We start from the raw sequence: 24,654 nt of genomic DNA on the forward strand, positions 1-24,654 counted from the left end.
AGGAGAAAAAGTTCTTAAGGTGACTAAATGTTGAAAAGATTATTTGAAGAAAAGAATCCTGAGGTATCTGGTTCCTGTTACTTGAAGGAGAGGAAGGTTGGCTCATGAGCAGGTGAAGGAGTTTCAGAATGAGTAATTTGCAAAATGTTCTTTGAAAATTTATTTCGTTGTTTTATTTTTGGCAGATAAAGATGAATGAATGAGAAAGAATGCTTATAGTAAGTCTGTGAAGGAAATGTTGTTAGTGAGTTTGGTTCAGTGAAAACTATAGAATTCTGAATTGGAGCTCATGCTGAAGCATTTACTGTAAAGAAATGTACGTTTCGCTACTGACTGTGACAGGAGTCAAAAGAAAATCATTTATACATGGAAGACTTCAAAAAATTCTGGGTGGCTGAGAATCAATAGAAATAATATGTTGATTTTAACAGAGCCATTAGCATTCTGTAAAATAAAAGAGAGATATTCAGTTATTATGAATTTTGGACTTTTGTAACCAAACACTCATGAAACTTGAGAGTAAACAAAATGACTTTAGATAATGTGCTTGAAAATATCAATAAATTGCTTAGGAATGTAAAGGAAAGGCAATTCTGTTGTGTATTCTATATCAATGATTGCAGACCGTAAAATGCTGCTATTGTGACAGAGCTTCTAATATGCTACAGCAACAAAGACATTAAACTTAAAGTATAAGCCTACAGAATATAAGCCTACCAAATGGGTCTGAGTTAAGGCTGCCCAAATGTGATAGGCCCCTGGAGCATGGACAGAAGGTTAAGAATTGACCTGAGGACAAGGGCAAGAAAGCAAAATCATCTACCAGCTGACCTAAAGCTCTTTTCTGTGTGCTGACATGCTCCTTTGTAGATCAGTCACATTGGGAGCTTTATAATATATATTATTCATTGATTTACACACTGATTTAACCTTTTCACTACACTAGTGGATTGTGAACTCCTGAAATAGTTCAAATGAATATGAATTGCTGATGATTACATTTAGACTGGAAATTAGGTTGAAGTTTCTAGCTGCCAGTATGAAATTTGGGAATGGCAATTCAAACAGGTGGTGAAGCAAAGAGCTAAATTGTTTCAAGATGGAAATCTAATAAGTTCAAAGAATGGTTCTTATTTATTCACAAGTCCTGTTGCACTTTATTTATATGTCAGTTAATGAATCCCATGCACCACACATTCGCTATCTGGCCATAGAGCTAAGAGGACTGTTTTGCCTCCTTGATGCACAGCTTGGCTTCTGTATTTGTTACATGCTTTCTTTTTAAATATCCTTCAGAAGAAACAAACTGGGCACAGTTAAATATAGAAATTAGATAGAATGGCCATGGCTCACTGGTGTGTCTTGCTATATATTTAAAATCAAACTTATCATAGGATTTGGAATCTAGAAATTATTTCACAGGAAAATTCAACTAGGAGTGTTTTGCGATTTTTTTCTTTTCTTTCTTTTTTTTTTACTTGTGTTGGTTGAGTTGCAGTGCACTTCCTATCATTCTCCAGGCATTTTTACCTAACATTTGTGCATCTACAGGTGCCCAGAGCTTTTATAGCCTCTTGTTCTCTCTTAGTCTCTCGTGTTCTCTTCCTGGGACATACGGTATCTTTTGAGGCTTTTGTTCTTAAGGAGCTTAATATTTTAGAGGTTACTTGTAAGTGTGGAGGTGATGGCTGAGGAAGAATTATAGGCTGTGAATTATGTGGGAGAGATCCTTTATACCTTTGGATCCTTCTGGATTTCATTTGTATTTTATCTTTGTCTATGGAGCATGTTATGCTTTATTACCAAGGTCCTATTTCAGAAAGGTCTAAATGCTCAACCATAGTCAAACCTTTGCTGTATATGATTCTCCTAAGATACAGCTTGCACTGGATGTGTGAATGTATTATTCACTTCCTGAAACAACTTCTTGTTTTAAAAAGTATTAAAACTGAAATTTTTGTTGCTATTGTATGGGACCCACCCATGGCTGCTTTGTGTTATTTATAACTCTTCTCTAAGTATATAAGATGGGGGCCTGCCCAGATAGTACATATCACCATTTGAACTGGAAATCAGAATGTGAGAAATTGAACTGTGAGAATGTGACTGCCATAGAGAGCTTCTAGATTAAATAGACAAATCATAAAAAGGCTAGAAAGGCAAAAGAAAATGCAGAGAAATGAAGTGAATTGCAAGATCATGAAATACATTAGAGAGTACAGCCCAAAGCTTCTGACTCCAATACATTATTTACAATACTACTCTGCCTTGACATGGGTGACTCTTGCCATGGTTGAGTCCTCAGTGCATAATTTCGCCCATGTAAAACTCAGCCACTTAAATATCTCTGTTTGCTGCTTGAGCTCCCAGTTTTCTCTTGACCCACTTGTTCTTTTCCAGATATAGGTTGCTATTAAACTTGAATGTGTGCACGAAAGAATGTGGAAGTGAATTTGCTATCATGCCTGGCCTTCAGAGTGGAAATGCCATTGTCTTTGACAAATATCCCTATTTTGCGAAAAAGTTGTGTTTGATTGCTCAGAAGAATACTCTGAGTAATCATGTAGGAATAATGCATAAACTGTCAGCTATGTTTGAATGCAGTATCTTGTTACAGCAATGCTGCTCCCTCTGATCCAGTACCTGTACCACAACTTCTTTGCCTTCCCAGATTTAATGACCAAGAATTGCTAGAAATAAATGTGATTTCTCACTGTTGAATTGTTATTCCATTTTCCACAGGGTCACCTTTTACTTGTCCTTATTTCTGCTTGAGCCTCTTGTTAGTACAGTGGTATATTCTGAAAGATTGAAATGACATCTGACACATGCAGAATGCCTTATACCTTGAGGAAGGTATACCGCACTTAGTCTTTCAATGATATTTTTGTGAGGGATTGTTTTAGAGATGGTGAGATACTAACAAACTGTATCCTTCGCCTTTTGGCCTGACCAAACTTTCTGATGCTTGATCAGTTTAGATTGAGAAATTATTTTTTTATGTCTTAATAGATTACTGTACATTCAGTATAACCAATCATTTTCAGTTCAAATATGCTTGTAGTTTAAGAAATCAGAAGAATCTTAATGAAAGTGATATGCCTTGTTTCAAATGAAAAGTGTTCTTATAAAAAAAAAAAAAAACAGGAAAAAAGAATTCCTTTTACTACTGTCATTCCTGTCAGTAGTTTCAGCTAGAAGGTTGTTTGAAAGTGAAGCCAAAATTTCTATAGAAATAAAAATAAAAAAAAATCAAAAGAGTTTGCTCTGTCTTTCAATCAGTCCTAGTCATCAGATACCCATAGGAATGCAATCAGATGAAGTAAAAATAGAAAATAGATGTGAAAGGAAGAACAAAGGAAGTAATATGAATGGAATAAAACAAAATGATTAAAAAAAAGAATAGAGACATGAGAAGAGCAAGGTATTAAGTAGAAATAAGGGCAAGTAAGAGTAACAGGTGACCCTGTGGAAAATGGAATAGCAATTCAACAGTGATAAATCACATTTCTTTCTGGCAATTCTTGATCATTAGATCTTGGAAAGTGAGAAAGTCATGGTAAAGGTACTGGATCAGAGGAAGCAGCATCCTTTTCTCTTCCCTCCCCTCTGTTCTTAGTAACTTATGTATAGGCTCAGTCCTTTCCACAATGGTGTTAAGGATGTATAATGCTGATCTTTAAATCAACGTTGCATTTGCACCCAGACTGTTCTCATGATCATACTGTGTCGCTTTTTGTGATAACAAAATAGCTCCAAATTAGGCAGGGATGAGGAGTTAGTGTGGGTGATAATGAAGATTTTCAGGAAAACATCAAAATATGTGAAGAAGAGAATGTATGTACTATTACTGCCTAGAAGGTAAACAGTTGTACCATGGTGCCTTGCTGATTCTTTTGTGTTTAGTGTCCTGAGGCTACAGAACAGATGGATGAGCAGAAATGTTATCAGGTGGAAGAAGGGGAAAGGAAAGAATAGAAGAATTATTTTAGGAAGGGATGGAGGACTAGTTTTTGCATATTGGAGCAGAACAGATTTGACCTTGCTAATGATCCCTTTCTTCCTTTTACTGGTCCTCTGAGAGGAGAGTTGAATGTTTTTGCATTTCAGACATCATATGGCCCATATACAGACAATAGCAGAAGGTAAAGGTATCTCAGCTCTATGTCTGAGAAAAATGTTTGAGGGAATATTGATACTTTACATACATGTCTTGGGAAACACTTCATCTTCTTCTTAGAATTATTATTACCAAAGCATAGATTATTATTCTCTGTTACTCATGTAACAGGCAGTTACACATGGAACTGGATGGAAATTCCACAATTTTGTGCATACAACATCTAAGGAAAAAATTACTTGAAGCTAATAAAATGGATAAACCAAAATTAGTCCTCTTATTCAGATTTCTGTTAAACTGTTGCACTATGTTACATTTTGTAGAAACTCTGCAAAATTTATGTTCTTCCTGGCTGATCAGTCACAAATATAGCAAAACATTCTTGTTATAGCAATTAGACTTTTTTTTTTTTAAAGGCGAAGAGACATACTAGATAATCTTAAACGAAAAGTGATGACTGTTCCCTTCAGGCCAGTAAGATTGCTCACCTTGGCATATATCTACCTCTACAAGACAGCAGTTTGAACAGGGTGTCTGGTAAAGCCAACTCAAAATGAGACTTACAGCAATTACAAAAGAAATACCTTCACCTCTGCAGGAGAAATGTTCTCATAAATAACATTCATTGCAGATTAATGTTCCATAAAGTTTCTGATCCCTCACAGAGCCTCTAAAATGTTATGTTAAATCATATGTACTATGGTACAGTTGCAGAAAATTATAGACTGTGCTTCTAAAACTTGTGAAAATGAACTAATAGTTACTCATATCTCAAGATCTTTTTCTAGTCTACAGCTTGCTAGTAGCAGCGTAGGGTACTTGAGTAGATAACTACTAGTTTTTTGCATTCTTTTTCTCCAACATAGTTTTCTACTTAAAGACAGCAGATTCAAAAATGTAGTTTGATTCTCTTTTGATATATACTGATGTAAATCAGGAATAATTCTGATGTCAAGGGAGCTGCATTTACTTGAACTGAGATTGCTGATATAGGAATTTGTCACAAATGTCACTTAGATGTGCAAGTGATGTTCTAGTAGCCCATTTATTGCCCACTCCTCTTACAGCTTGTTTGGTTTCTTTATTCTAAAGCGTACTGTAATTAACAAATGTGTGTAAACTATGGCTACAGAATGATGGGAGGAGATGTAGAAGGTAATTTCAGCTTGGAAAGTTGCCAGGAAACTCCTTTAGACTTTAGTCTCTTGGGCCTCTCTTGTTTTTGGATGTTATTTATGTCTAGTGTCTCCTTAAAATTACAGCTACAGTCCATTTCAATGCCACACAAATTTGAGTGCCAGTTCTCTGGCATGCAGTGCCCAACAAACAAGCAAGCAAGCTCTTCCTCTCTTTCCCTGACCTTTGCTTCTGAGGTATTCTGACTGGGTGAAGCCAGTGATAGTTGATATAGGTTAAAGCAGCACCTTGTTTGCTGCAAACTGTGCTGTGACAAACTTACTAATGGCATTAACAGGATAATATGATATAATAACAATCTAATTTTATATAAAATTATTTTATATAGTATAGGAAATATATTTAATATTGCATAACTATTATATATTACAGTTCTTATTTTATGATTATCATTGTATATAAAATAACAAAAATAACAACAGGATCAAATTCTGATTCCTTGTTGATCTTCCCACACTTCACCCAGGTGTATTCAGAATCTAACTCTATTTTCAGTTGTATTGATAGGTACTAATTTAGGCCATAATTTGCACTTTAAGTGTTTTGACACATGAAACTTAGGCATTCAGTACAAGTCTCCAGTTGTCACTGCAGTGTCTTTTAAGTTTCAGTTCTCTCTTTCTCGCTTCTCCAGCATATTAAAAATAAAAACTGCAAAGTCAAAAAGTCAGAAATTAGGAAATGGCAAAGTTAAAGCAGAACGTACAAACTCTGCCCTCCTGTTCATTTATCTTATGTGAGTCTTTAATTATATGCTCACAATACTACTCTCTTGCAAAATTTCTGTTTTATTCAGGGCACTGGATGGATGATGTTCACATGAAAAGTAGGTATTTAATATTTCATTTTATCTGCTGCAGGTATCTTGCTTACTGCCTTAATTGCTCAATGCTCTATTTACAGCACAGTGGTCAAGTCCATACCAGAAAGAATAATAATTAATTTCTTGAGGCTTTTCTATTTTGATTATCATTATAATATTTGATTTGCAAACATTATTAGATATTTCAAAACCGCAGGAATCTGAAAGGGTATTTATTCCTATTTTAGAGGCCCATATCTTACAAATTTCTAATGCACAGAGTTAAAGGTCAAAAAGTGTACACTCGTTCTCAGTGCCCAATTTTGGATGACTAGACAGGATTTTTGAAGATTTTTTAAAATAGTTTCTACAATTTTAGTTGCAGTTGTGACCTGCTCAGCAGTTCTTAAAATCAGACCAAGTAATTCAGACAGCAAAAGAAAATGTCTGAGCCCTGCAGGCAATGGCAGCCATATGGGTCCCTGCCTGCCCCCTGATCTCCCCCAGCCCCAGGTCCCCATTTTGGTCCAGCCCAGGGCTGTCAGTTCCTGCCCCATGACGAAGCAGCGGTGCTGGCTCCAGCCCCGCCATGGGGGCCACAGGCGACCGCCTGGCCCAGCCTTGGCTGGCCCCTCACCACAGACCTGCTGAGCGATCCCTGGTCTTGATCGTAATCCTGACCAATGGTCTGTCTTCCCTGCTTGACCCTGGCCCTACCTCATCACCGTGTTATTGCTGTATGATCTGCACTCAGGGTTTGGCCTGGCCACCCTCTCTGGGCCTGTCCTGCTTGCCTCACTTGGATCCTGAGGAACTGAGCCCTGGCCAGCGAGGCCCCTGCGCTGCCAGCCCTGTTACCACTCGGCTCCTGTCCCTTGGGGAGCAGCCAGCCCTCTCTGCTCCCTGACCGAAAGAATGACCGTAGCTGAAAACATATTTAGAGGTGATTTGTACAGCATTACCTAGGAACTCGCTAGTAGAGCCAAATCCAGTTCTCCAGGGCAGCAGTAGCTGTCTCAACTATTGTTTCTCCCCCTGCATGCCCGTGACTAGTTCGTTGAGCATCTTTTAACTTTCTGGGAAAATGAAACCAATGAAACCTATCATATAGATCATCTTCACTCCATAGCAAAGTTTCATTCTAAAAGCACTTCCAATGCAGAACATTAATGGCATCAAATAAGTTTTGCAGAGAAACTCTTAGTTCTTGAAATCCTGATTTGCAGGTGTTTATTTAGTATCTTTTTTTGTGTATGTGTTACATAATATCCTAGTCTTAAAAGAAAGGAGACTAGGAAACAAATGCCATAACACACATTAACATTGGCATGATTTGCTGGGAGGGTGAGAACAGACTCTACCGCTTGAGTTAACCAAATGAACCAATTCCCATTGTACTTCTTCATTCGTATATGGAGTGGCTGTGGAGACAGTTTCAATGCATTTTGCTAGTGCTTCCACAAATATATCCTGGCGGCAGAGGAACAGTGCAGCTTAGGGATCCTGGGTTTCTTTTCAGACTCTGGAGGATGGTGTGTTTCAGTGGGCTTTTTGTACGTCAAGTGCCATCAAGTTCTTGAACTCTTTCCATCTGTCCCTGTCTTGTCTCCTTATTGCAGGTACATTCTTCTTGATTATCTGGTTTTATTTTCCGTTCCACAAGCTTCCTAGAAAAAGACTGGTCATGGTCAGCTGCTCTGTGGAGTGGCAGCGTGCACAGTCCATTCATCATTAGAAGACAGAATCAGTAAACAGATTAGCAGTTAAACTCTACCAAGCCTCCCCTGAGAATGTGCAAATGTGATCCCTAGTTGTCCCAAAAGGAATATTTGGGACAGTCTTTACTTGCCTGAGGCAGATAGCCAGCACAAAAAATCAAGTCCAAAAGACTTCCAACAAAGCTAGTCAGAGGTTACACTTCATCCTCTCATAAAGGGGAAAGAGGAAGAAACCAAATATTTTGTTCTGTATTGAAAAAAATATTTTGATAAACGACATTTTTCTATATTTGTTTTGTCAGGACAAAATTTCATTATAGGTTGATCTGAAAAGTTCTTTCTGTGTTTCTGTTTGGACAACCAGTTCAAACAGGTTAAAGTATTTTGCTACCTCTTCTAATATATTTTGTTTACAGTGTGACATTTTGTCCCAGTCTAATTTCTTCTAACTGTGAAATGATGTAAATAAAAAAGTTGTCAATTTATGATGTAACTTAGTGAGGCAATCCTCTTTTTGCTTTAAGTGATGTGGGGTGAATATCTGTCAGACCACAGAATGAAACAAGTGATTATACTGACTGATTCCTTGCCCAGTTGGGTATCATCAACAAGTATGAGCATCCCAATGTCTGTTCCATCTCACTGGTTTTAAATGTGCATTAAAAATCAAATTTATCCTCATGAGAAGTTTTGATTCATCTTCATTTGAGGCAGGATTAACAATGGAGGATGCAAGAGAAGAATTCGAAGAGGAAGCAAGCAACTCTAGAATATATACATTAAAGGAATGTTAGAGGAACATTTTGGAAGAATACTTAGTTCAGAAGGTTGTGCCCTATAGACATTTCAGTGGGCAGTATAGGAATGAATTTATCTTATTTTCTATGTCATTTTTAATGTCTGAAGAGTTTTCAGAATGATAGCCCAGAGCCTATTGCTGTCCATGTGTGCAGAGTGTGTGCATTGCTCATGGTAGATGATCACAGTGCTGGGAATCTGAAATGCGGTTTCAAGTTCTTCATGTTTCCATGCAGAGTAAAAGGTGGGCAAACGACAGCAAGCAGAAGAATTAAATTCAATAAGCTAGACTCTCCAGTGTTTTGAACTCTGTAGTTGTTCTGAACAGATATGAAGTGCTGCTAAGTCATAATGATAATATTTACACCATTTTTAATTTACTTTGCATTGACTCTACAACCTCTCTGGGCAGCCTGTTCCACTACTTGACTGTCTTCATGGTGAAAAAATTTGTCATGGAGAGTCAAGATCAGTGTGTACTGATGTACCAAAAGAATACACAACTGAAAAAGCTAGAGACCTGCATCCATTTCAACATATGGAGGATAAGCTTTCTCATCTGCTCAGTAATGTATCTGGATGTGTCTGGCCAGGAAAAATAGCCTAGAGAAATTAAAATCAAATCAAATCACCTTTTGCTGCTCATACCTTACAACTGCAAAGAGTAGGATCACTAATCATAGATGTATAAAAATGATGGATATGAAAATCCTAGAACTTTCCCCTACTTTTTGCTTAGTCTATACCTTTTTTTTTTTTTAACCTTTTTTAATTTCCAGTCATCTGAAGTAAGATTGAAATTTGTATCAAAAATGCTTTGGAAGCACTAGAGATCATGGAAGACATTTGGATTTAATATCTAATCTGTGAGGAAAGCTAGTTAGCATCTTCGGTACTGATGAACAACAGTTGTTCTCAAAGCTAGCATCTGCTTTCTATTGCTGCTGATCTGCACCCCAGAACAGCCCAAGGGGTCAGCTGTAAACTCACCTGAGCATGAGAGTATATTTATATCAGACTAGAAAAATAATGAAAGCAGTTTACCATATCTGGGGTTATAACCCTGCTAGGGTTAAGTGCTCAGCTTTCTGGTTGTCTTCCAAAGATATGGTTATAAATGTGTCCTAAGAGAAGTAATTAACAGTAACTGATTCTTAAACGTCAGTATTTTTTCTTTATATTTCTTCTTTTACATTCTATTTGCTGTTATAAAGATTTCATTCTTCACAGGCAGACCTTGAACTGGGCCATGATGATTGTAAAATACAGAGCTTCTGTGGCTCTAGACACTGTGTATAAAGGAAGCAATCCTAATTGGAAATCATGCTAGCTGTAATTTACACTCCCAATTAGACCACTTATCCACAAGATGGTGTACTAACATTAACAACTGGCATGTGTTTTGCTGGCAAATTTCTTGCAGACTGGAGGAATGAGAAAAAATCCTTTCCAGTACCCGTGCAAAAAAATATTTTTTTTACGCTCTGTGATTTTGCACCAATATCTTCTGGAAAACATATTACTGACATCTCTCATTTAATGTTGCTGTCCCATTTTTATATCTATTTATCTGTTTCTTATTGTCTAATAACTACAGTAACTATTAAAAACATATCTTTTAAATCCTAGAGCACCTGCCACTCTTGTCAAAGATTTGGTTAATGGCCTAGGGTGTCCCACAGAAGCCCTATTTTGGTAGCTGGTACCAAGACAGCCCTAGGCAAGGGAGGAGGATAGCCAGTTGGTACATCTTTTGTCTGATAGCCAGTACAAGACATATTAAGGCATAGAAAGGGAAAAGATGATAGTGACAAAGCCAGTCATATCCCTGGACTTGTAGTAATCCACTGGTGTTTATTACAGCTACCTATGGCAGCCCCAGAGATTTGCTTTTCTTTTCATTTATTGCATTGGTGTTCAGATTGTAGGACTTTGTCCAAGATTTCTTAATTCCTGTGGATAAAAATACCAGGAGATCTTCAGAATGATGTGTTTAAAATCCATGGAAATAGCATTCTTTCAAAGAAGCCTAAATGTAGAGATATGTATTTGTATATATACTTATTTAAATTCATTAAATATATATGGAACAAGATCTATGCATTCAAATCTGGAGCTGCAAGATACGTGTATTAAGTCATTTATCCTAACATATACTGTAGAAGGTAACATCTAATTCATCATAATACGTTTATAATCTAATACAAAAACAAATTTATCCAGGAAAGTTAGACCAAGGTCTAGTAAAACAATTCTAATATACGTTTAAGTTTTAGGACTCAATACTATGATTAGCATTAAACTTAAGCTTAAAACATTTGTTGGTTTAAGACCTTCTTTAAAGAATCTCCTCTTCATGGTTCTGCTGAAATAAGGGAGTATTAGAGTCTCATACTTACAGAAGACCATTTCTGGTGGTGTTTGTTTTAAAATCTGATTGTCAGCTATATCAGTAATTGAACAACATGAAATTGAAAATACTCTCCACCTCTGTGCCATTTAATCTCTTGCTATAGCAATATTTTGGACGACAATGAAAAATCATTTTTTGTATAAGTCAGATTTTACTTTAAAATGTTTTCTGCTGAAGCATACAAAATCTTGAAGGGTTTGGAGGATATGCAAATGAAAAAGGTTGAGACTATCTAACTTCTTAGCATTGGCACAAGTGTGCACTTTCTGTTAGTGAGATGTTGTGCTGGGTGCTATGTAACCGTCATCCTTCACAGCACTCTCAAGTGACTGATGTTGGGCAAATAAGTTGGCCATAAGTTGAGACAGACTGTGGGAACCTCTGAAAACTAGGCTGCCTTTGTAACCAAGGGGCTGCATACTACCCTGGAGCTGTGTTTGGAGTTATAGGCATCCAGTAATGTGAACACATGCAGCTGGTGCTGGCTGAAATCCGCTGCAACCTAGTACCTAAGTAATAGGAACTTGCATTATTATTTTCCTTTACAATTCAAGCAATATTATTCTGTTTTATTGTGTGTGTGGAAAAGTATACCTGCTCTAATAAAGTCAGTGAATCACATAAATTCCTGAAGCTGGATATTTCTAGATGAAGAAATTTATGAGGTTAATTAAGGATGTCCCAGTAAAGATGGCTGTCCTCTTACTAATCATTTATATAGCATTATAAATATATAGCGCTGAAGAGTAGGAGTTCCAAGCTTCATAAGTAAAAAATCTCCTTTGAGGTGGATCTGCAAACCAGATGCACAAGAGAAATCAAAGATAACCAGAGAGAAGGATCTCACAGCAAGTTAAGTGTTGGAGCAGACTTTCCATCTGTTTTCTCTCCACTTATAATGTTGCTTCCCATTAATAAAGGTTAGCAATCTGACTGTTGCTGGCAATAACTCAATTTAGTACTATTTTCTATAATGTTGGAAAGGTATGTAAAGCTTTGCTGTCAAAAAGCTTTTGGTTCTTTTTCTATTTAATTCTTTAGGAGTACCATTTCTATTAAGACATAAGCTTCAATCATATCTCCGGTTACATATTTCTGAAAACACATTGATGGATTACCCTTTTATTTAACTAAATAGCAGTAGCAAGCAGCAGAAGAAAAGAATGATCCTTTAAGTAAGTAAGATATTCTCCCATTAACTTTGGTGTTAATTCTGTGTTTGTAAGCAAAATGATGTAGAAAAATTACATTAAGCCTATCAAACCTGGCCTGAAAGGGCAAAATGATGTCATTGATCTTAACTGGGTATAGTCAAATATACAAGGAGTTTATCTGTAAAATATCCAAGTGGGACAGCTTTAGAGGCCAGAATAATTTATTTCATGCCTAAGGGAGTAGATCTTCCTTTGGAGAAGTGTCAGAACATAGACACTTGGGTCTCAGAGTGAACTGTTCAGGCACCTATTTCATTTGTAGACCAAATTAATATTCAAAAATTCAGAATTCAAAATTCTATGACAAATTCAGAATTCAAAGTTCTTCTATGGCAGAAATGTGAGATTGTCCCCTGCCTCTGCTCTCTTCCAGTCATGAAAGGATCTGCCTTCAGACAACTAAAGCTAACACATTAGAAAACAAGTTCCATACTAATATGCTTTCTGAAGCTGTTAGGTTTGGCTACTTTTCTTAAGTAAAAAATTTGAAGCTAATAAAAACAGCTTAAATTCTTGCTGGGTAAGTTAACTTAGGTTATTTGCACAGCAAAGAATTGGTATAGACTTAGCACAAGTGATCAGATGTAGCTTTCTGGTTTAAAAAATGGAATGGATAACACACTGAGATTAACCAAGCAAGTAAATATTCTTCAGGCAGGAAAAAACTGCTGTGCTGAACAGCTTTGATAGCCATTTAGCCTTTTAGCCATCACTGGTAGCTTTCCCTGCACAATTTGAACAGTGCAAGGAAGACTTCTTTCTGATCTCTGGAGTGGTATAAGCAGCAGGGGTTCTCCGAGATTTTCCTCTGTCTTATATTTCTTTTGACAGCGGTTCTGTGAAAAACAGAAAACAAAGCTATAAAGAAAATCGAGAGCAAATTAACCTAGTGTGTATGTGATTTAGAAAACATCATTATATACAAAAAATAATTTAAGAATAGTTAAAAGCCATTATTAGTCTGTACATTTTTCTTTCTTTTGTTGCACAGTTAAGCAGGGTTGTTATTTACATTTTAATACTTTAAAACAGAGACTGTTTTTCATCTTTTAATGAGATAATCATATCCCCCATTGATTTCATTGGAATGTTTCTTCATGTTCATGGAAAAAGAATGAGGACTTCTGGGACTAAAAATTGTCAGAATTCCAGAATATAGCTGCATAGATTAAATGAATCCTGTAATCCGCATGCTATACTAGTTTTCTGTGCTTCAGTAATATATCTTGAAAATGGCTTCTTGACATTTAAGCATTTTCTATTGACTTTAGAAAGAATAAGCCAAATGCTTCTGCTCCAATAAATCAGTTGGCTGCAGTACCTATTCTGAAACAAATCCAGCTAGAAGACTAACCTCCAAATTCTTCTACATGAACACTAAAAAAGACAGGACAGAAGTACAGAAGCATACATGATGACAACATTACATGATGCAAAGTGTTGTGGGAAAATATTAGCAGCTGTAACTGTCGTGATTCCACTGGACTCAAACATCATTACTTCATTTATGTCTCTATTGATCAGAGACTTCAACAACGCCTACATTAGAAGAGATGCCTTGTCTGAGACAGCACTTTAAAAAATAGGGAAAATGAGTTTTGAACCAGTACCTTGCCTCTGGGACTAGCTGTTGCTACAGTATTGCACAGCATATGCCTTTCCAACTGACTGTTTTAACAGTAATTCGGAGTCAACTACTTGGTGAGTACTGATTTTATTGCAAGAAAGGAGATATAAAGCTACAAGCTTTTAGTGAGCAACATGCCTAAGTTGGCAGTAGTTAACTGTTCGTGTGACCAAAAGGCTGCTTTCCTGTTCAAGTTGGACGTGAAGAAAAACATTTCAGACTTCCACAGTAAGAAGGAACATTATCTGGGATGGAGTTTTGCCTTGCAGAACAATTGCTTTTATCCCTTTCTGTTTTTCTTTTTTTGGAGTTTGCTGACTGCCTGTTCATCACATTAAATAATGTTATTGCTGTGGTCATGATTTACAACTACTGCTTCTATTTTTACTGCATAGGGACTTGCAAAAATACCCTAAAGACATGGCAATTGATGAATTTTCTACTCATGTTCCTTACAAAAAGGAAATGCACTGAAACATTAGCAAGAAGATCATTTCAAAAGTAGCACAGTGAGCTAATTTCACAAGATTTCTCTAATTTGTAGGCCTTGATCTTTATCCTAGAACCCAAATGTTCTCAGGATTTGCGGCTGTTCAGTTTTGCACATTGTGGCAATGTTCCAAATTCAAGTAGATTTTCAAAACAAAAGATTTTCAATTTGGTGCTCAAACTTTGTAGCTCAGATACATAACTAGTAATTCTCAAAATACGGGATTTCATCTCAAACATGTTTGTACTACTTGTATTTGCCAAACAGTGAGTGAAATTTTAGACATCTTTCAAGATGTTTAATGCATCTTACTTCTATAATTTCCTTTCACTTTCTCTTTGCTACATTAGAAAACCTATAAATACAAACACCTGTAAATAAAAAATCTTGAACAGAAGATATTACATTTGCTTTTTTTACTTTCCCATAGTGTTTCCAGGAAAGATTATTTTTACTTAATTCATGTCAGCATTCCTACTGGAATAGGCCACGAAGAAATCACAGAGACAATGTTTAACTTTGTATGAATGGCAGAGTTTTTAAAAACATCTGTTTGCTTTGTCCTTTGTTGAGTCAGTGCCAGTTAAAGAACAAGACATAAACCTAATCTTATGACTATACTTGTACTAACTAGATTTTTCCTATGGAATATATTTTAATTTTGTAATCTTAAAAGGAGAAAGAGCTTCTTGAACAATGCAGCTATTGAACTCTCCTGGTTGATTGGCACTCCATGACTAAGAAGTCATGAGCTCTGACTGAGTCTTCCCCTTCAGCTAGAGCATTAGATGAATTCTGTCTCTTTTATGCAGCAGCCTGCTTTTACAATATCTGCAGAAACTTCTTGCAGAAAGTCATTGTGCTTCTGGCAATTTCGATGAACTGAATTCCAAACTTTTGGGGAGACAAGTACAATCCCTCATGCAGAGAGGACATGATTACATAGGTCTTGCTTTCACAGGAAAACAAAGTCAATTCAGAGTAATAAATCTGATATTTCAATTGATATTCTAAAAAATGTAATGATTTGTAATAATTTGAAATTCTGGTTGATATTACAATCCATAGTTATAACAAAAAACATGGGAATGATAGTTTTCTTTAACATTTTTCTTCCTTGGATTCAAAAGCACAACTGAGCATGACTTTAGCTTTCTTTTACCTGTAAGATATGAACTTTTTATTTTTTGTAATACAGTAAGGGCAGTCACGTCAGAGAGAGAATTGTTTTATGCTTATCCACCAACTTAGTCTATTATAACCAAATGTTATCACAATGAGTACTACATGATGAAAACATTATTTCAACTGCATGATGAAAACATTTTTTCAACTTCTAAGAACTCATTTTCATTTCTCCACTGTAAGAATTAGAAGTCTTGAGGTGCAGATGAAGCAGTAAGTTGGTGAGCCAGAGTTAGCTACAAGGCTTAAGTTACTGCAGGAACTTTTATCATGTCTTGGGAGAGTAAATGCAAGGATTTTCTAAGTATTTTAGGGATTATATATAATTCTGTTCTGTTCTATGATTCTATACCTTTCCCGGCTTGTTAGTTGTGGGGCTACCCTATAGCACCTTAGATCTGTCATGCAAGAACATTGAAGAGATCATCTCTAAACAGAGGAAGAGAAGTATTTGATTTTTTTTCTCTCCTTAGATTTCTAATAGACCATAATGATAGGTTTGAGGGTTCATATCTGGCTGAGATATGTGAGCTGAATACTAAGTAAAAGTGCATTCAGCATCTATGTAATCTACGTAATCGTATATTCAACATACAGGATGGTAAGGATGAGAAAAGAGCTAGTAATAATGGTTTTGACACGTGGTTACCTTGGCCACCACCTTGAAATATGGGGCCTTGAGGGAAGAAACTAAATTATTCATAGAGTTGAGGCAAATTCACCAAAGACTTTTGACCAAAAGTAAAAATAAGTGTGAGATACAAGACTTTCAGAATAAAGACTGTTTTTACGAATGCTGGAATGTTTTAACTTTTTCATAATGAAACTTTTCAATGTTTTGGTTGCAGGTGTGATTTTTCATTTAAAGATTCCAGTTAAAATCCTCTTAGAAATGAAAAGGGTAAAGCCAAGTATTAACTAGTCTAAACCAAAACAAAACATAAAGACTTGTTTCAAAACAAGATGTCAGCTTTTTCTTCTCGTGATTTTTCACTTTGTCTCTGTTCCCATTTAGGTTCCCATATAACCCAAAATATTCTTACAGGTCCATTCTGAACATGATTTTTAGGGAAATTGCTAAAAAAATTAAATAAGCACTCAGTTCTGGAAAAAAGAATCTCACCTACCCTTGTTGCACCTGCCTGCCAGGCCGAGTGCAGATCTGCCCTGACCTGCTGATGTCCCAGCCTGATCTTGGACCCACCTTGGCTCCAGGACTGGTGTGGTGGCCGCAGGCCTCTCAGCCACCCCTGGCTACTGTCCCCGGCCCCGCTCTGCTCTCCTCCATCAGGGAGGCCCTGCTTGCCCCATTGTCGCCCTTGGCTCCCGCTGCCCCCTGACAATGTCTCCTCATCCCTGTTTTATTTTCCAGGGTGCATTCATTGCTATAAGGGACAGTTCTGCAATTTAAGTACAAGTTGGAAAGGTCAGGAATCCATTAAGAAAAGCACGTCTCTGATCTCATTCCCGTTATTTCTCCTCTACTGGAAATTTCTTCTACTCCTTCATGCTGTGGTAGAATACATTCACTCACTACTCTGAAAAATTAAAATCTTTAATTTGAAAGCTCTTTGAATCTCTAAAGTTATGTGTACTTGCTTGACTTTGAAATATTGGCATAAAGTTTAAGAAATGATTTGTTAAAAACATTCATTCTGTGAGATCTATTATGGGCAGATTAGGGGCTTGTCTAAGGGGCCATTGCTCTTTCAAGTGAACTTCAGAGGTTCAGAATAACAATCGGATCCTAAGGATAGTACTCAAAAGCTGACAGTGTGATTTTTTTCAGTAGCTTAGGGCTGTACATATTCCCCCTTTGTCAGGAAAAATGTACTGTATTGTGAAAAAATCTGTGCTGTTTTTGGAACTGCAAGTTAGAATTTTGTTGCTTCGTGTTCAAGTAGAATTGAAGTTTCTCTGTATGCCTTTAAAAGAAAAAAAAGTCTTGTCATTTATTAGTCACAGAAATTGGTTTCTAACTAATGATTCCATCTGCTTTAAGGAGGAGATTTTCATCTTGTAGTTCAAGGCTGGAAAGCAGTGAACAAGCCTCAGTCTAAGGTATTTTTGTACTGGTGTTTGTCGCCAAACTACAGTATGAAAAATAAGGCTGATAATATTTCCTCAGCTTCACAAAGTACTTTGAATTCTATAAATGAAAAACACCACAGAAATCAACCGTAATGTTTCGTGAAACTCTTTCTCTCAGAGTCCATATGCTGTACTATTTTCTAATCATTATTTTTTACATGGAGCAAATTGAGCTTGTTCAACCCTTCTGGGAAGGTAACGGGTAATGGTACTACTGCTAAGTTTTTGCTCTTTTTGAAAAGTGCAGTAGCATTTTTTAATACTGTGGCATTTCAAATAGTTATATTCCTTAATATAAAGCATGCATGTTGAACTATATTCCTCTGAAAGTATTCGTAGGAATCTAGTACAGTCAGAGAGAAAATCAAGTATGAGGAATATGAAAAGATCTTGTATAATATATACTCAGATTGGTCTTTGCAATTTGTTGTGGTTCAGGAGAAACTATTCTGAAATGTGAAATATTAAATAGAGAAGAATATTAGTTCTTCACCATCTCTCAACCCCTCCTGTACAAATATCACACTGTGTAATGTACCCATCTTTTTGGCTTCCCTTAGGCATTGTTGTGATTTATTTCTCCTGCATTTCTTATGGATAGAGATTGCTGAAAATTGCTAAGTAATGGATTACTGCTTCCATTGTTCATTAATTTTCATTTTTAATTCCTCGAGTTGTGAGTTGTTTGTAAACTTTTTAATGATTTTTGTTTTTAAATAATTGTACTGAAAATGATTTCCCACTTACCTTACTGAGATGATGTTTCTTTCTTTTGAAGATATTATTCTCATATAAACTGATGAAAAATTGGAATATTTATAAAACAAATTATTCCTAAATAGTCTATACTTGCATTGTAACTGAATGTTATCAGTGAAGCAGATTCTTTGGCAGATTGCTATAAAATTCTTTACGGCTTATATCTTCTCAGACATATTTTAGTGACTCAGCAGTTCAAGTAGGTCCTGAAATAGCTCAATAAATGAGTTATAACATTTCACAATGAATTTAAGCACACAGTATCCTAGAATAAAGTAATATGGACCTGGGTCTCAGTTAACCCTCAGATCCCTTTAAAGCATTTTAACAAATGAAGTAATATTGAAGTACCTGTAAACTCACTCACTCTAATGCCTCTAAATAGTGTAATGCATGTCCAGATAGTGTAAAGAGGCTTAAAAAAAAAAATTAGGCCTAACTGTCAAGTCCCGGATAATAAGCCATTCTTGTGCCAGTACAGTATCTTGGAAGGGGAGAAAGTGGACGTACCCAGCCTGTTTGTAGTAATTCAACAATGCTTAGCTACGCTGAGCAGCTTCAGAACTGAAAGGAATGAGTACTTAGCAACATCCACTGATTCCCCTATGCCTTGCAGTGGTGGGGTGCGATCCAGTTACATGGATTTCTTCTTTCACAGGTTCGAAAATTGGCTTTGTTAGTGTTTCAGGTGGGCACAACCCTCTATGTTATAAGGTGCTTGTTCCCCCCAGTGCACACTCTGCTGATTTAATCTAGGTGTCCTTTCAAAAAAAAATGTTATTTCAGTCATTAAATGTTTTAAACCAGTTTCAATCTGAGTGAAATGAGACAACTGATAACAATAAGTTAGAAGAAGAAATGGCTTCTGTCATGCCATTGGAATGAGCTGATTCTAGCCAAAAGGATTCCATGCGGATTAATCACACACAACTCGTATATTATTAGTAGGATATTACCAGTCTATGTATCACAGGGTTTTCATTAGTGTCAGTTTCTAGTTTTATGCTGTATCTGTTCGTAATGCAGGTACTTTAGGTGGAATTAATTTGGTTAGGGCCAGATTCCCCCCTTGCCTGCACTTTCTGTGTAGTTATTCAGGTGAATGCAGAGCATGTACAAAAGGCCTCCATCCTGGTTGCTCGCTTTTTAGTGCTGTAGATGACAATGAAGAGCACTAGTGTATCAGGCCCTTTATATATTTATTTGTATAGAGCCTGAAATGTTGCTGTGTATTTTACCAGATTAGTAAAGTGACAGAGTCTTTGCTTGACAGGGCTTGACAATCTAGGTCCTACTTGTATGTGGAAAACCATTATTGTTTCTCATACCTGCACTTCATTATTAAAGAAGCTACTAAATTGTTTTGCGTGTTCTTTCCTTCTTTATTTATACAAATGCTCATAATATATTCCCAACTGTAGCAATTATTTTTTACTTGCCCTTTAAAATGTCTTCAGCTCTTTGAAGTAAATCTCATCTAAATGGGTTTAGTATCTATTGCCTCAGTGTCATAAACTATGTCCACAAGGATATCTAGATAATAAAAAGGATTTAATTTGTATTTCATTGCTTTCTTGAATAAAAACAATAAACATAGAAGTCCAATAACCTTTATAATCATTGTTGTTAACTTTGGGCATGAATATATTTCTGTCAGACATTTGCATTTTGTTTAAATGACTGTAGTACTATTATTTTTCATTTAATTACAAGCCTTAAGCTGAGTTATTTTTTTCACCTGGGGTCTTATTATGGAGCATTGAGAGCCTCTTATGTCCTGAAAATGGGATTTGTAGCAGCAGGTAGTCTTTATGAATGTAGATTGGGAATAAGTGTTCTGAAAATGCAATTTGGCTATGCAACGCTTCTGCACTTTCTGGTGATTCGAAAATACTGGAGCATCTCACATTTGGGAGCTACATTTTTGTTGTGCTGATCAGTCCCCACTGCTTGGGGAAATCTGACAACTGGATCATTTTAGCAAGTTATAGCTAGAGCTACTTGCTACTTCTCTTTTCTATTTTCAGGTGTTTAAATATCTATAATGACTTCCCTAGAGATAGACTAACAATAGAGATAGACAAACACTGACAATAAATCATGTAAAAGTTTTCACTTGCTTCACTCTTACTTTAAACCCCCCAATTTCAGTGCTAAATAGGGATTCTAAACTATTGTCACCATGTTCAGGAAATGTTATGGGTAAAGAACAAAAATTCTGCCTTGATCTCTTTGAAAAACAGAGAGAGTTAAAACACAGTGATTACAGCACTTGGTCAGTGATTGTTGCATGCACCCAGTAGCAGGGAAGAGAGCTGGATATGGGAGGGGAGAGGACATTTAAAAGCTAGTTTGGACTAACTTTTAACAACTTACAGGTCATAGAGCAAAAGAATTCGCACATACCCCCATGCTAAGGGATTGCTGCATAGGGAAAACTGCCACTATGGGACCTTTTCTACATATGGCAGAAGGCCAAATATATTTTGCTCTATACCCAGAAGAATATCCAGAGCTGAGGAGGTGAGAGAGGAGGCATGGAAAGGGTGAATCCTTAACTTTGCCAGTGACTGCAGGAACAAATGGGCGGTCGGAAGATACAGAATCAGGAGAGAGGTGTTGAGAAACTTCAGAGAAGGGGAAAGGAGAAGCATAGAGTGATGAGATGTTTTAGATCAAATCCTTGCTGTGTAACCTTCCAAAACTCAATTATAAGTTTAAATTTTGTTTTATACTGTAGGTGCATCTTAGAAGGAAGACATGAGAGAATAATGTAGCAGAGAGACACTGTAAGTAGAATACCTGCTTCCTTCTTCTGCTCTCCAGCATCAGCAAAGAAATATGCTGTTACCTTCAGGCTGTTTCCATATTTTACTCTATCCATTTTATATGAATAAATTTTATATTAGAAGTCCATTGAAACTATAATACTGCCCTTACACAAAAGTCATGTGCCTTTTATTGCACGTTTAGTATGCCATTTAGCATCCAGTGATGATATATGAGGAAATTCAGGAATCACTGGTAATACCAAGAGCTGTAACTGAGTGTACAGATTTGGAAACTGGTTTTGCTCTCTTGCTGTTTCTAGTATCCTAGTTGTTAAGGAATACACCTTAGTGGAGATCTGAAAATGGAAAAGGAAAGCAGATGAGGACATTAGGAGACAGCTAAGCCATTTGTAAATTTATCTCTGGAGGTGCTGAGCATTTACAGTTCCCATGAGTTTTAACTGATGTAGAAAATATTCAGTGACTTTAAAAATGGGTCCTTTAGAGAACAGAGAAGAATTTCACCACCTCCTTTGATTTAACTCATGCCCCCTCTTGTACTGTCCTACTGTTTAGTTGATTTCTTAATAAACTTTCTTTCATGCATTTGAATGCTGTAGTCAAAGGCAAATAACTAAGTAGGATATAAATTCTAAAGTTCTTCAGCTTTCCTTTGCATTGTCACATGGTAATTGTAGTAAATGCCAATATTTAAGTGATTATGGGTTTTATAATGCACATTTAGAAAAGAAACAAACGCAAAGCTCTCAACAAAGACTTCCACAATCTTAAAACATGCTGGTCTTAAATTGTGAGTAGTATGGGCACACAGATAGCATAAAATAGCTACTTTTTATTACTTGTGCTGTTCATTTAACAGCACAATCTCAGAATGCTATGTCCTTTACCTTTCTTCAATATCAGGTAACCTGTGGTTACACCAAAAACAATTTGGTGTTGTTAAATTTTTTGATAAAATGATTCTATCATTTTGTTTGCTTTTTTTTGTTGTTGGTATCTGTAGTACAGTAAAATACTTTCCTTGCAATGCAATGCTATATACTCCAAATTTCCAGCAAAACTTAGAAATTTCAAAGAAAAAAGAAGTATTGTATACAGTGTTAGCTACAAACCTTAATTCTAACATGGAGAAGCTCTCTGGGTTTTTCTGGTTCATCAGTCAATCTTGAGTCAGTGAGGCATATTATTCCCTCTGTTGTATTCTTGGCATACACTAATGATGAACCTGACAAGTTGTCTTTCTCCTTTTTTTGAATAAACAAGGGAATACTGTAAGCAGCTGAACAGATGATAGGATATACAACAGGGATTTTTGTCTAGCTGTGAGAGTAGCAATACTATCATACCATAAACAACTCCTTTTTGACTCGCCAGACCACAACCAGATTTCTACATTGCATAATTTAGGAAAAGGAAAAAATGCAAGGGGGATGCAGATAGGAGATGAAAAAAGTCTGGCAGAAGGAAAACAGAAAGCAGGCTGCAATAATAACTAACCTCCAGTGGTCCCCTATTGGGGAAAATCTGTTGCTAGACAAGTGTCAAAAGTCTCAGCCAGACACCATCCCCATTTTATTCAAGAACATGTCTCCAGTACTTTCACCTAATTTGAAATAAAATAAAATGACCTTTGGTTCACGATGACATAAATTTCAATGACAAATCGTGTTTATCAGTCTAGGAAACCAGCAATGAGCTTGAATAGTTTCTCTCCTTTTTCTTGTCTTTGTTTGGTGAACTCTAAAAAAGGCACCAAAACTCCTATTACATAAGTTTATGAAGTCAAATACATTCCAAAAAAAGACAAGCAAACAAACTCTTGGGAAAAGCAGTGGTTCTTCAACTTTTAATTGTGGATCAAAAGATATGTAAAAAGTTCTGGAAAGCAATGAAAAAAAATGATGATGAGAAAGAGAGAGGCTGAGGATAGTAAAGGTGTAAACAAGTAAAGGAGTATAGATCCTGAATAAAGCTCTAGGATAATGCCAGTTAATATAATGCAATTGGTTACAGTAGGATCCTGCTTTCACACGGCAAATCTTTTTCTTTGGAGCAGACAGCTGCTTAAAAGTGTAAAAGGCATCTTAATCATATCTTGCACCTGAAATCGACACAGAGAATGTCTACAAGGTTAGCAAATATTTTTGTGAGATTATAGTGTGAACAGATTGAGTTAGGAATGATCTCTGATACTGGCAAGACATGAGTCTTATGAAATTCTGCTTGATCCATATAACTGATTTTAAAAAGTCACTGAAATACTGATTGTATTTTTTTATGCATGCAGTGAGTAGTGTGTTAGCAGAATATCATGAGGATCTTCTAAGACTGTAATAAATGTATACCAAAGATACTACCTAAAATTATTTTATTACTTAGACTTTTACTGACCAGTGAACTATGAAAAATAGGCATGCCACATCAATTCCTACATGTAATACATAGAGATGTCTCAAAATCCACTTTTTATAAATATTGTCCTCATCAGTATAGTAGTATGTGTTGTCCAGAACAGGTACTGCATCATCATGCTAACATTCCATTTACTGAGTCTGATGAATAGCTATGATATAGAGTGTATGCTGTTATCTCACCTTTTTACATCTGCTTAGAAAATGAAATGTAACTTTTTCTTGGGATTCTCTTCTGGTTTGGGGAGCAGTTACATTCACTGCATCAACTAAGTATGAAAACATAAATCAAGCTGACATCAGTCGAACATGAAAACATAAATCAAACTGACATGAATTAAATTACAATACATATATTTGCAGCCTCAGACTGATTGTAATTCTTCACTGTTCTTTTCTAAGTAAAGGGATTCAAGGAGACATGGCAACATAGAAAATTTCGGTAGACAGGAGACCAGGAAGCACATACAGATTTTTTCCCTATAGTATTTTCTCTCCACAGATACTTGTTTTTTATGGTGGCTCATGGCAGTAGCTCCAAATGCTCGTATATTCCTTCTTTAGATTATATATTCCTCCATAGGTGCATAGGTTTGACACAAGCTGAAATGGGAACCTGGATCTTTTAGCTCCCAGGGTTTATACCATAAGAATCCTTTCTTAATTCGCAAAGATTAGATTTGTCTGTATGTTACTTGTTTAAAAGGGGAGAACTCTGTCAAAGTCACCAGAGTTGTCTCTATTTACAGTAATAACAAAATTACCTCAAAGAAAACATCTCTCTGAAAAAATAATTAGTTCTCTCACTCTTCTGTTTCTGTGAGAGTTTATTTTTGGCACCATCCTGTCTGTGACATCATTTTTATTAGATGGTTCAGAATGTACCAAGCATTTTAAGGGAGTATCTAAATATCTAGAACTGCTGTTTGCAAAGTACTTGATATTCATCAGTAAGTATGGTCTTATTAATATGTTAGTGTTGAAATTTTAAAACATTTGATCTTAAAAGCTATCATTTTTATGTTAGAAAGTCTGGT

At 36.2% G+C, this 24,654-nt stretch overlaps 1 long non-coding RNA gene across 1 annotated transcript in view; it reads left to right on the top strand.

The window, feature by feature from the left end:
* The window catches only part of LOC136995388 (uncharacterized), a 59,027-nt gene extending 37,829 nt beyond the window's left edge, over positions 1–21,198 (top strand). The window contains exon 3 of the long non-coding RNA XR_010886967.1: positions 21,155–21,198. This is a non-coding gene — a long non-coding RNA (uncharacterized lncRNA). The remainder of the gene's footprint in view (positions 1–21,154) is intronic.
* The last annotated feature ends 3,456 nt before the right edge of the window (positions 21,199–24,654 follow it).

Source organism: Apteryx mantelli, chromosome Z, assembly GCF_036417845.1.
Source record: "Apteryx mantelli isolate bAptMan1 chromosome Z, bAptMan1.hap1, whole genome shotgun sequence".
Lineage (NCBI taxonomy): Eukaryota > Metazoa > Chordata > Aves > Apterygiformes > Apterygidae > Apteryx > Apteryx mantelli.